Raw genomic sequence first — 11,550 nt, 5'->3', positions numbered from 1 at the left:
CTGATAAATTCTTTATGTTTTCTACTGCATCTACTATTTTTATTTCTTTTCGAAACTCATATAATCACATGCAAATATTTTTTTCTTGAGACTCCTTTGTACAAAATAGTTTCTAAGTAACTCAACGCGCAACTTTAATGCGAGATGAAAACGACTGCTACTAAGGAGGTTGGCGCGAAATGTCAAACTATCATATATAAGATATCACAAATAAAATTTGGGCACTTTGGAGGAAATATGAGATAAGTATACTCGACACTAGTTTTCAAATAAGATTTATAAATAAATATTTGCACATTTTCCGTATTTGATCGGTTTTAATCTAATTAAGTTTATAAATTCGTCATTACAACACGATGAGCTCAGATGCTTAGATGTAGTTAAATAAATTGTAACTGTAACAAATATTAAAAATTAACATTTTAAGTATTTGTTACAGTTATAATTATAATTTATTTAACTACATCTAAGCATCTCTGATCATCGTTGTTGTAATGACGAATTTATAAAGCTCATTTAGACCAAAGCCGATCCAACACAGAAGATGTGTTATTTATTAATTAAAACTTATTTCTTTTTTTGCTAACTAAATATATATGTTGTTTCTAGGTGAATGAATTTGGCGTCAACAATGTGCAAGATTTAATATCATATGGATACTTAATATAGTTATTGTTATAGAAGAGACCAAACTCAAATATATTAGAGGCTCGTGTGTCAAATAAAAATAACTGGAGCCATTCGTAAGCAGTAAGTAAATTTTCCAAAATTAAGTAGAAAGATATTATTTGCTTTAACTATTTATGTAATTACGTTTTTACGTTTTACGTTATTTTTATATTTTAAATTTTCCTAGCTGCAGGTCGAATGCATTCTTCGAAGACTTTTATGATATACTGAAACTACTGATTTCCATATTTAATGAACAAGGATTTGAACTATAGATCAGCGGCTTGCCTAATGTAGATATCGAGGATCTTAAAGCAAATATTGAGCAGCAAATACATTGCTACGTCTTTACAGGTACATTTTGATATTTTTTATTATCTTAAGTTTGAAACCCTTATAGAAATATATTACTGTCCAGTATTACATTTCTATAAGGGAAGAATTGAATTATACTATATTTGGTTATTTTTTTTTCCATTCAGATTCAATGGTTCTGGCGTGCATTACGAGGTTTTGATCAAGCGGATCATGCGAAGTTCTTACAATTCGTTCCTGGTACGTCCAAAGTGCCGTTACAAGGTTTTGCCGCGTTGGAAGGCATGAACGGTGTACAAAAGTCCCAAATTCACAGAGAAGATAGGTCAACAGATAGACTTCCATCTGCACATACTTGGTAAGTATATGAAAAAAGAAATTTTTTAATATTTCCTCATATGCGTGTATAAGCTGAAATTAAATTGATACAAAATTACTGGGCTAAAACTATTCTCTAATTGCAGTTTCAGTCAACTGGATCTGCCAGTGTACGGGGCGTATAATGAACTCCATACAAATCTACTCAAGGCGATTCATGAATGCAACGAAGGATTTGGATTTGCATAAGCTTGTTGGAGCGCTATTGTGTAGCAATTTTTCATACATGTGTTGTCCCGCCTGTTCGGAGTAAACGTTACAAGAATTCAATCGATGACATTCTAATGACACGCTTGGTCTTTATTCAAGATCTAATGAAAAATTTGTTTAACTCGATATATACATGTAAGATGCACGGATATGTATAAATATAAATAATTAGTTAGTATTTATAATTATAACTAATTTTTAATTATAATAATGATCATTAAATATTTTAATATTAATCATTCAAAATGTGATGTTAAACAAGTGTAATTTCTTTTTCGTGAAATCTAACGAAATAGAGTTTACAATTGAACAGACGTTGCTTCATGAACACATCAAATGGATCAATTTATTAGTGAAACACCGAACGAGCACCGTTATATTATAGTTACCGAACTCATTGTTAGGGAATTATTTGTTAAGGATCGCAGAATAAAGTAGGTAAATGTTGTATTTCTTATAAAAAAATGAGCAGTTATTCTTTTATTATTTTACAGAGTCCTTAATTGCCAATTTCCGAGTTCCCTGAATAGACAAATATCAATAATGTTGCGTATAATTTGACGATGTTTAGTCTCCCTTTAAAGTTAGCTTAACTTTATGTATAACCAATTATTGTACGATTAATTACCTGAGAGTTTATGTATAGCATGAAAACATATATTTCAAATTTACATAGTCGTATAAATGTAATAATCCATATTAGCAATTAGAGCACTGTGATTTGTGACGTTCACAAGATAGTTTTACATATAACGTTGCATGTAACATTTTTTGTAAGTACGTCAAAATTTTTGCAAGCAATATGCCATTGCATGTCCGGAATATTATCATTGGCTGCAAAGACCCATCCATAAGTTGAAGCAACAAGATGCAAGAAGCAACAATATTGACGAAACCTTTTAACATGTCTTAACATATTTTAAATCAACATTTTCACATTTTACATTTTACATATTTTAAATTGCACATATATTTGTAAGTACAACTTTTGTACATTGAAGAGGATAGAATACTTTTTATCACAGAATGTTGAAAAGCATTCTTTCAAGTGATATTAAAATTGCGCGATTTCCATTTTTTTAATCAAATGTTATGTGGGCCATATAATCCATTTTAATCCATAAAATAGGAAAAAAGTAAAGTAAGTTTTAAATAAGTTTTTGAAAAGTAATATTAGACGTTTTGCAAGTTATTCAATTTATTTAAAACATTTCGATTTCAATTTATTTAAAAAAGGTACCGAATTAATTTTTACACCTAATATTTATTAGTAGTTTTTATATACGATATCAGACAACAATGTAATAATGTATAATATTAATAAATATATTTATGGCTTATAATTAATAATATATTAGTTATGCTACTGAATAGAAGCATATATGTTAAGTAGCAAGAACTATCAGTATTTTAGTAGATACTTGAAATATAAAAGAATTTTAAGATTCTATTACTAATCATTCAAAACAGATGTGAACGCTTTAATAAAAAAGTTTTAATAATTTAATGTAAAAAATTATTTACTACTTCTTTAATATTATAATACATCCATATAAATAATTGCGCAGTAAGCACTAAGTAACATAAAAAAGAGAAGAAGATATCACACATTGTAACACCAACGATTTTTATGTCAAAGTTTATAGCTTTAACAGTGCTTTATTCTAGATATTGTCACATTGAAGAAATCACATATTTGATAATATAAAATGTATTGTGTAGATATTTGAAGTCGCCAAGATATTCGAAAAATTACCAAATTAACATTAATATCTTTTTCAATTTAATAATTATAACTTATAAGCAATACACAATTTAACTTACAGTAAATATAAAATTTAAAACACAAATATATTTTAAATTGAAAAAACATCTAATAATTCTTGGAATAAAATTTAATATTACAATATAAACTTTCAACTGATATACATAAAAAAAATATTATACATATAGATTCATTGAGTTAAAATATTTCAAATTTAATAAAAATAAATTTTAAATTAAAATTAAAAAATTACAAATTTTTAATCCAATTCCGTTTACTGGTAACGTTTGTTGTCTTTATTTAATATTTTGCAAACGAAAATGGATTCAAAAAATCAAGAATTTGCATTCGGCTACAATACTGGCAAAACAAAAAGCGATCGCGTGAAGCTAGAAGACCTTGCCTTCTGTTATTATTATGGTAATGTCCCGTACAGCACAAAAAATTGCAGCAACATTGCAGCAATGTTGCAATGTTGCAGATTGCAATGCAATATTACGGAGACAATGCAGAAACATAAATTAATAATATGCCTACAACATCTCATTGCATACGAGGTGTGTTCAAAAAGTATCGCGAATTTTGAATTTTCGCGGGTTACGTATATTCGAATTTCGATCTTTTTGTGGCGTTATGTTGGTACTCATGTCTCTCACTTATGCCGACAAGCTCGGCCATTTTGAATGTTCACTTAATTGTTGACAGCTGCTTTGCTTGCACGTGTTTTGGATCGTCTTCGATTTTTACCTATTCAAAAAAATGGATCAAAGAACCTGTATCAAATTTTGTGTGAAAAACGAAATTAAGTGCGCGGATGCATTCCGAATGTTGACTGTGGCATACGGAGAAGCTACCTTGGACCGAAGCAACGTTTATCGGTGGTACAAAATGTTCTCAGAAGGCCGAGAAGATGTGAACGACGAAGAGCGTGCCGGACGCCCGAGCACTTCAACAACAGACGAAAAAATTAATGAAGTGGAGAAAATGGTATTGGCCAATCGTCGAATCACCGTTAGAGAAGTTGCTGAGGACCTAAACATATCGATTGGCTCGTGCCATTCGATTTTTATCAATGATTTGGGCATGAGACGGGTCGCCGCGAAATTCGTACCAAAATTGCTCAATTGCGACCAAAAACAGCATCGCATGAACGTTGCTAATGAGATGTTGGACTCTGTCCGCGACGACCCAAATTTGCTCCAGAGAGTCATAACTGGTGACGAATCGTGGGTTTATGGTTATGACGTGGAAACCAAAGCTCAATCATCTCAATGGAAGCTGCCGCACGAACCAAGACCGAAAAAAGCGCGCCAAGTTCGGTCGAATGTGAAAGTTTTGCTGACAGTTTTCTTCGATTGCAGGGGCGTGGTGCATCATGAGTTCTTGCCACAGGGTAGAACGGTCAATAAGGAATATTACCTGCAAGTTATGCGCAATTTGCGCGAAGCAATCCGCCAGAAACGCCCGGATTTGTGGAAGAACAAAAATTGGCTTTTGCACCACGATAACGCCCCTGCTCACACATCGTTGCTTGTGCGCGACTTTTTGGCCAAAAACAACACACTAATGATGCCGCAGCCACCGTATTCCCCAGATCTGGCCCCCTGTGACTTTTTCTTGTTCCCTAAACTGAAGAGGCCCATGAAAGGACGACGTTACGCTACGCTTGACGAGATAAAGACGGCATCGAAGGAGGAGCTGAACAAGATAAAAAAAAATGATTTTTTGAAGTGCTTCGAAGATTGGAAAAACCGTTGGCACAAGTGTATAATATCTCATGGGGATTACTTTGAAGGGGACAAAATAGATATTCATGAATAAATAAATAATTTTTGAAAAAACACAAAATTCGCGATACTTTTTGAACACACCTCGTATGCCAGTAATATTCCGAAAACGTTGCAATATCATAATTTTTTAATAAAGTAATGGCAATAAAGAGCCAAAGCAGAATATTCGCGTATAATAATATATTAACTTAACTTATGCGTAATTATTCATCCGCATTTAGCAAACTAAGGTCGGGCTACGTTATTAAATTTTCCGCTGAATCTCTACATTCCCTAACAGCACAACCGTCCGTATGTCGACTGTAAGAGTCGATTCATCCAAATCAGGCTTTCAGAGTTGACTGCAAATCGACTTTACACATCTTCAAATGTTGGCTCTATGACGTCTAGAAAAAGGCATGCGGTCCCGTGGTGCTGTGTGCATCATATTGTTAAGAAACATAAACATTTATATCAATAGATGAAATAGGTCCATATATGAAGAAACCTCGATCTACAACCCAATGAACAAACAATATTGTTTGATTGTTTTTTTAATAAAAATTTTTTTATTAAAAACTAAAAAATTAATTTAATTTAATTATTGTATTATATTGATATATATTTTCTAATTGCATCTTATTTAAACAAATAACAGAAAAGTTATTCCAGATACTATTCTGCATTTGCAAAATTAGTAAGAAAAACTGTAATTTTATATTTGTTTATATAAATATTGTGCTTTAATTATACATATTTCATTTCTTCGATAACGTATATTGACCTGATCTATCAGTTATATACACATATCAGCATTAAGTGTTCACAGGTCATCATGAGGAATCAGTTCGCAGCGATTACGGAGATCAAGCAACGTTCAGCGGAGTCGCAACTTGGATGGTTGACCGCTTGAAAATTTCCGAAAAAATATTCCCGAGATTTTTTTTGCGAAAAATGTTTTTTAAAATGTTACACAAATATTGTTTTGTTTATTGGAATTATGTGATGTAATAATATTTATGTAAATATTTTGGAAAAATGTTTCAATGCAATATTTCAAAAAGCGGACATCTTAATGTTGCTGCAGTCTTCCATCAATGTTGCAGCAATGTTTCGCAATCAAAATGCAATATTACAATGTTTCAATGAAATCATTCTGCAATGTTCCTGCAATCTCTCTGTGCTGTATGGGGTGTGTTATAGTATGTGCAATTGCGTTTTTGCAAAAATGCCTGGACTCACGACTTTGCAGAGGACAAGAGGCGAAATCATTGCATATTCAAGAGCAGGGCTCTCTGCTACTGAAATATCAAGACTGTGCAATGTGCATGTAAGTTAAATCCATATCAATATTGATGATGCGTGTAAATAATTTTATGGACACGCATGAACAACCGCGTTGAATCTCAATTGCCCTTCCTTGTTTAATTGTTAATAAAATATTACTTTTACATTTATATTACACGACCTTTTTATTAAACATTTCAGAAAATATATTTCTATTCAGTATAATAATCAGATTCCAATTAATAAATTAAAGTTTTAATAAAAATACTAATTGTATTTTATGTACAATTTTTATTGTACCTTTTAAATATATTATATTATTTTTATTATACTTTGTGATCTTGTAAATATAAAAAATTTAAGCATACCGTGATGAAATTTTTTCCAAAAATTTTCAAACAATTTTTCAGAATTTTTATATGATAACTTTTATCAAATTTTTTATGCGAATTGGAACACTTTTTAGAAATATTCGAAAAGTTTTAAGCTTTTCTCAGAATTTTTCACATAAAAATTATGAAATATCCTAAAAGTTGTAAAATTTTTTGTTTTATAATTTCTGATAAAATGTTATAAAATCTAAATCAAAAGTAAAAAATATTTTTTAAAAATTATAGAATATATCTCAGAATATTTCTGACTTCACATGTGTGAAAAATTCTAACAGATGTAAACTTTCTGAATATTTCTGAGTATTTCTGAAAAATATTCCAATTATGTATACAAAAATTATGAGAAAGGTTTTTACTAGAGTTATTTTTGAAGTACTTTAACTTTAAAGCAACTTTTAATTTAATGTTATACTTCAGAAATGTTTGGTATATTCGGAGGACTACTTTAGAAAGATTTCAATCCTTTCTCAGTTGCTTTCAGCAATATTTCTGCAAGATTTCAAGTGCAAGAATTGCACACATTTTGTTATCTTAGAGACATATTTGAAACGTTGCAGACTTATTTATAAAAAACTTTTTTGAAATGTTTAATATTTTCAGTTAAAATATTTTTAAAACTCTATGAAAAATTTCGGTGCTGTATAGGAATAGTAATTATCTGTAGAATAAAAGAAAGAAATAAAAAATATATTAACTTTAATAACAGCTAGGATATGAGCTTTCAGAATTCCATTTGTTACAGATTTATGTCTTTATAGTCATGATTTTTCTTTCAATAAAATATTTTTTATTTCAGAGAAGTACAGTACACAGAATACTTTACAAAGAAGCAACATAGGGATATGTTCTTCCCGAGTCAATCCCTGGTTGTCCGTTGTGTACTAATGAGGAGCAACGGGACCAAATTGTCAATTCTATAAGAAAAAACAGCTTTCAATCGTCAAGACAAGTACATGAGAAAATATTTATATGGATGTATTATAATATTAAAGAAGTAGTAAATAATTTTTTACATTAAATTATTAAAACTTTTTTATTAAAGCGTTCACATCTGTTTTGAATGATTAGTAATAGAATCTTAAAATTCTTTTATATTTCAAGTATCTACTAAAATACTGATAGTTCTTGCTACTTAACATATATGCTTCTATTCAGTAGCATAACTAATATATTATTAATTATAAGCCATAAATATATTTATTAATATTATACATTATTACATTGTTGTCTGATATCGTATATAAAAACTACTAATAAATATTAGGTGTAAAAATTAATTCGGTACCTTTTTTAAATAAATTGAAATCGAAATGTTTTAAATAAATTGAATAACTTGCAAAACGTCTAATATTACTTTTCAAAAACTTATTTAAAACTTACTTTACTTTTTTCCTATTTTATGGATTAAAATGGATTATATGGCCCACATAACATTTGATTAAAAAAATGGAAATCGCGCAATTTTAATATCACTTGAAAGAATGCTTTTCAACATTCTGTGATAAAAAGTATTCTATCCTCTTCAATGTACAAAAGTTGTACTTACAAATATATGTGCAATTTAAAATATGTAAAATGTAAAATGTGAAAATGTTGATTTAAAATATGTTAAGACATGTTAAAAGGTTTCGTCAATATTGTTGCTTCTTGCATCTTGTTGCTTCAACTTATGGATGGGTCTTTGCAGCCAATGATAATATTCCGGACATGCAATGGCATATTGCTTGCAAAAATTTTGACGTACTTACAAAAAATGTTACATGCAACGTTATATGTAAAACTATCTTGTGAACGTCACAAATCACAGTGCTCTAATTGCTAATATGGATTATTACATTTATACGACTATGTAAATTTGAAATATATGTTTTCATGCTATACATAAACTCTCAGGTAATTAATCGTACAATAATTGGTTATACATAAAGTTAAGCTAACTTTAAAGGGAGACTAAACATCGTCAAATTATACGCAACATTATTGATATTTGTCTATTCAGGGAACTCGGAAATTGGCAATTAAGGACTCTGTAAAATAATAAAAGAATAACTGCTCATTTTTTTATAAGAAATACAACATTTACCTACTTTATTCTGCGATCCTTAACAAATAATTCCCTAACAATGAGTTCGGTAACTATAATATAACGGTGCTCGTTCGGTGTTTCACTAATAAATTGATCCATTTGATGTGTTCATGAAGCAACGTCTGTTCAATTGTAAACTCTATTTCGTTAGATTTCACGAAAAAGAAATTACACTTGTTTAACATCACATTTTGAATGATTAATATTAAAATATTTAATGATCATTATTATAATTAAAAATTAGTTATAATTATAAATACTAACTAATTATTTATATTTATACATATCCGTGCATCTTACATGTATATATCGAGTTAAACAAATTTTTCATTAGATCTTGAATAAAGACCAAGCGTGTCATTAGAATGTCATCGATTGAATTCTTGTAACGTTTACTCCGAACAGGCGGGACAACACATGTATGAAAAATTGCTACACAATAGCGCTCCAACAAGCTTATGCAAATCCAAATCCTTCGTTGCATTCATGAATCGCCTTGAGTAGATTTGTATGGAGTTCATTATACGCCCCGTACACTGGCAGATCCAGTTGACTGAAACTGCAATTAGAGAATAGTTTTAGCCCAGTAATTTTGTATCAATTTAATTTCAGCTTATACACGCATATGAGGAAATATTAAAAAATTTCTTTTTTCATATACTTACCAAGTATGTGCAGATGGAAGTCTATCTGTTGACCTATCTTCTCTGTGAATTTGGGACTTTTGTACACCGTTCATGCCTTCCAACGCGGCAAAACCTTGTAACGGCACTTTGGACGTACCAGGAACGAATTGTAAGAACTTCGCATGATCCGCTTGATCAAAACCTCGTAATGCACGCCAGAACCATTGAATCTGAATGGAAAAAAAAATAACCAAATATAGTATAATTCAATTCTTCCCTTATAGAAATGTAATACTGGACAGTAATATATTTCTATAAGGGTTTCAAACTTAAGATAATAAAAAATATCAAAATGTACCTGTAAAGACGTAGCAATGTATTTGCTGCTCAATATTTGCTTTAAGATCCTCGATATCTACATTAGGCAAGCCGCTGATCTATAGTTCAAATCCTTGTTCATTAAATATGGAAATCAGTAGTTTCAGTATATCATAAAAGTCTTCGAAGAATGCATTCGACCTGCAGCTAGGAAAATTTAAAATATAAAAATAACGTAAAACGTAAAAACGTAATTACATAAATAGTTAAAGCAAATAATATCTTTCTACTTAATTTTGGAAAATTTACTTACTGCTTACGAATGGCTCCAGTTATTTTTATTTGACACACGAGCCTCTAATATATTTGAGTTTGGTCTCTTCTATAACAATAACTATATTAAGTATCCATATGATATTAAATCTTGCACATTGTTGACGCCAAATTCATTCACCTAGAAACAACATATATATTTAGTTAGCAAAAAAAGAAATAAGTTTTAATTAATAAATAACACATCTTCTGTGTTGGATCGGCTTTGGTCTAAATGAGCTTTATAAATTCGTCATTACAACAACGATGATCAGAGATGCTTAGATGTAGTTAAATAAATTATAATTATAACTGTAACAAATACTTAAAATGTTAATTTTTAATATTTGTTACAGTTACAATTTATTTAACTACATCTAAGCATCTGAGCTCATCGTGTTGTAATGACGAATTTATAAACTTAATTAGATTAAAACCGATCAAATACGGAAAATGTGCAAATATTTATTTATAAATCTTATTTGAAAACTAGTGTCGAGTATACTTATCTCATATTTCCTCCAAAGTGCCCAAATTTTATTTGTGATATCTTATATATGATAGTTTGACATTTCGCGCCAACCTCCTTAGTAGCAGTCGTTTTCATCTCGCATTAAAGTTGCGCGTTGAGTTACTTAGAAACTATTTTGTACAAAGGAGTCTCAAGAAAAAAATATTTGCATGTGATTATATGAGTTTCGAAAAGAAATAAAAATAGTAGATGCAGTAGAAAACATAAAGAATTTATCAGATTTATTACAAATGATTTTTATAGTACTTTTATTTCTTCCCAAAACTTATACATTATAATCACATATGTGTTCTTTCTTTAGACAATTTTTACTGAAGCAAAATGACATGTAAATAATTATAATAGAATCTATTTTTTTATTACAGACAGTTTTTCACCTTTTTAACATATAATTTTAATAGTAATTTTTCACAATATTTCTAAATATTGACATATATACTGTATATAGTAAGAGCAACATTAAAAAGAAATTAAAACTTTTGCACTTTGCAATAATTAAAGAGCTATGAGAGTCACTCAATGTCTTTTTACAAATATTTTTTAATGCATTTAAATTAAAAAAACAAACTACAGACGTTTTGACATTAAACCATCTTCAGCATTGTAAATAAATTATAAATTTTATCAATTGTGTAACAATTTTCAATAATGAAATGATCTTAGTTGCTAAGGGTTAATTTATAAGTACATCTATAATTAATATTTCTATAAGTTATCTTATCTATGTAATATTATACTGTGTGTAGTTTGACAAAGTCTCTAAATGAGAATATAATTACTAGGCAGGTGTATGGAAAATCTCTCAATGGTACATCATGTCGCGTATGGGCTCAAATCTTTGAGTGTAATGATAGTTTCATTATGCATTACAAAATTTTTAATACCTGTTTT

The 11,550-nt window shown here is 29.5% G+C and overlaps 2 long non-coding RNA genes across 2 annotated transcripts; one reads left to right on the top strand and one right to left on the bottom strand.

Moving 5' to 3' along the window:
• The first annotated feature begins 541 nt into the window (after positions 1 to 541).
• LOC120359257 lies at positions 542 to 2,090 on the top strand. Its single transcript, XR_005576064.1, has 4 exons — positions 542 to 750; positions 857 to 1,023; positions 1,152 to 1,342; positions 1,449 to 2,090. It is a non-coding gene; the product is annotated as an uncharacterized LOC120359257 (long non-coding RNA).
• A 6,435-nt stretch (positions 2,091 to 8,525) lies between these two features.
• Positions 8,526 to 10,276, bottom strand: LOC120359258. Its single transcript, XR_005576065.1, has 4 exons — positions 10,129 to 10,276; positions 9,856 to 10,022; positions 9,537 to 9,727; positions 8,526 to 9,430 (listed from the first exon to the last, which is right to left on the bottom strand). It is a non-coding gene; the product is annotated as an uncharacterized LOC120359258 (long non-coding RNA).
• Positions 10,277 to 11,550: the final 1,274 nt, after the last annotated feature.

The sequence above is a fragment of the Solenopsis invicta genome, chromosome 12 (assembly GCF_016802725.1).
Source record: "Solenopsis invicta isolate M01_SB chromosome 12, UNIL_Sinv_3.0, whole genome shotgun sequence".
Lineage (NCBI taxonomy): Eukaryota > Metazoa > Arthropoda > Insecta > Hymenoptera > Formicidae > Solenopsis > Solenopsis invicta.
The sequence above is the reverse complement of the archived record's forward strand: the minus strand, read 5'-3'. Positions and strand labels throughout refer to the sequence as shown.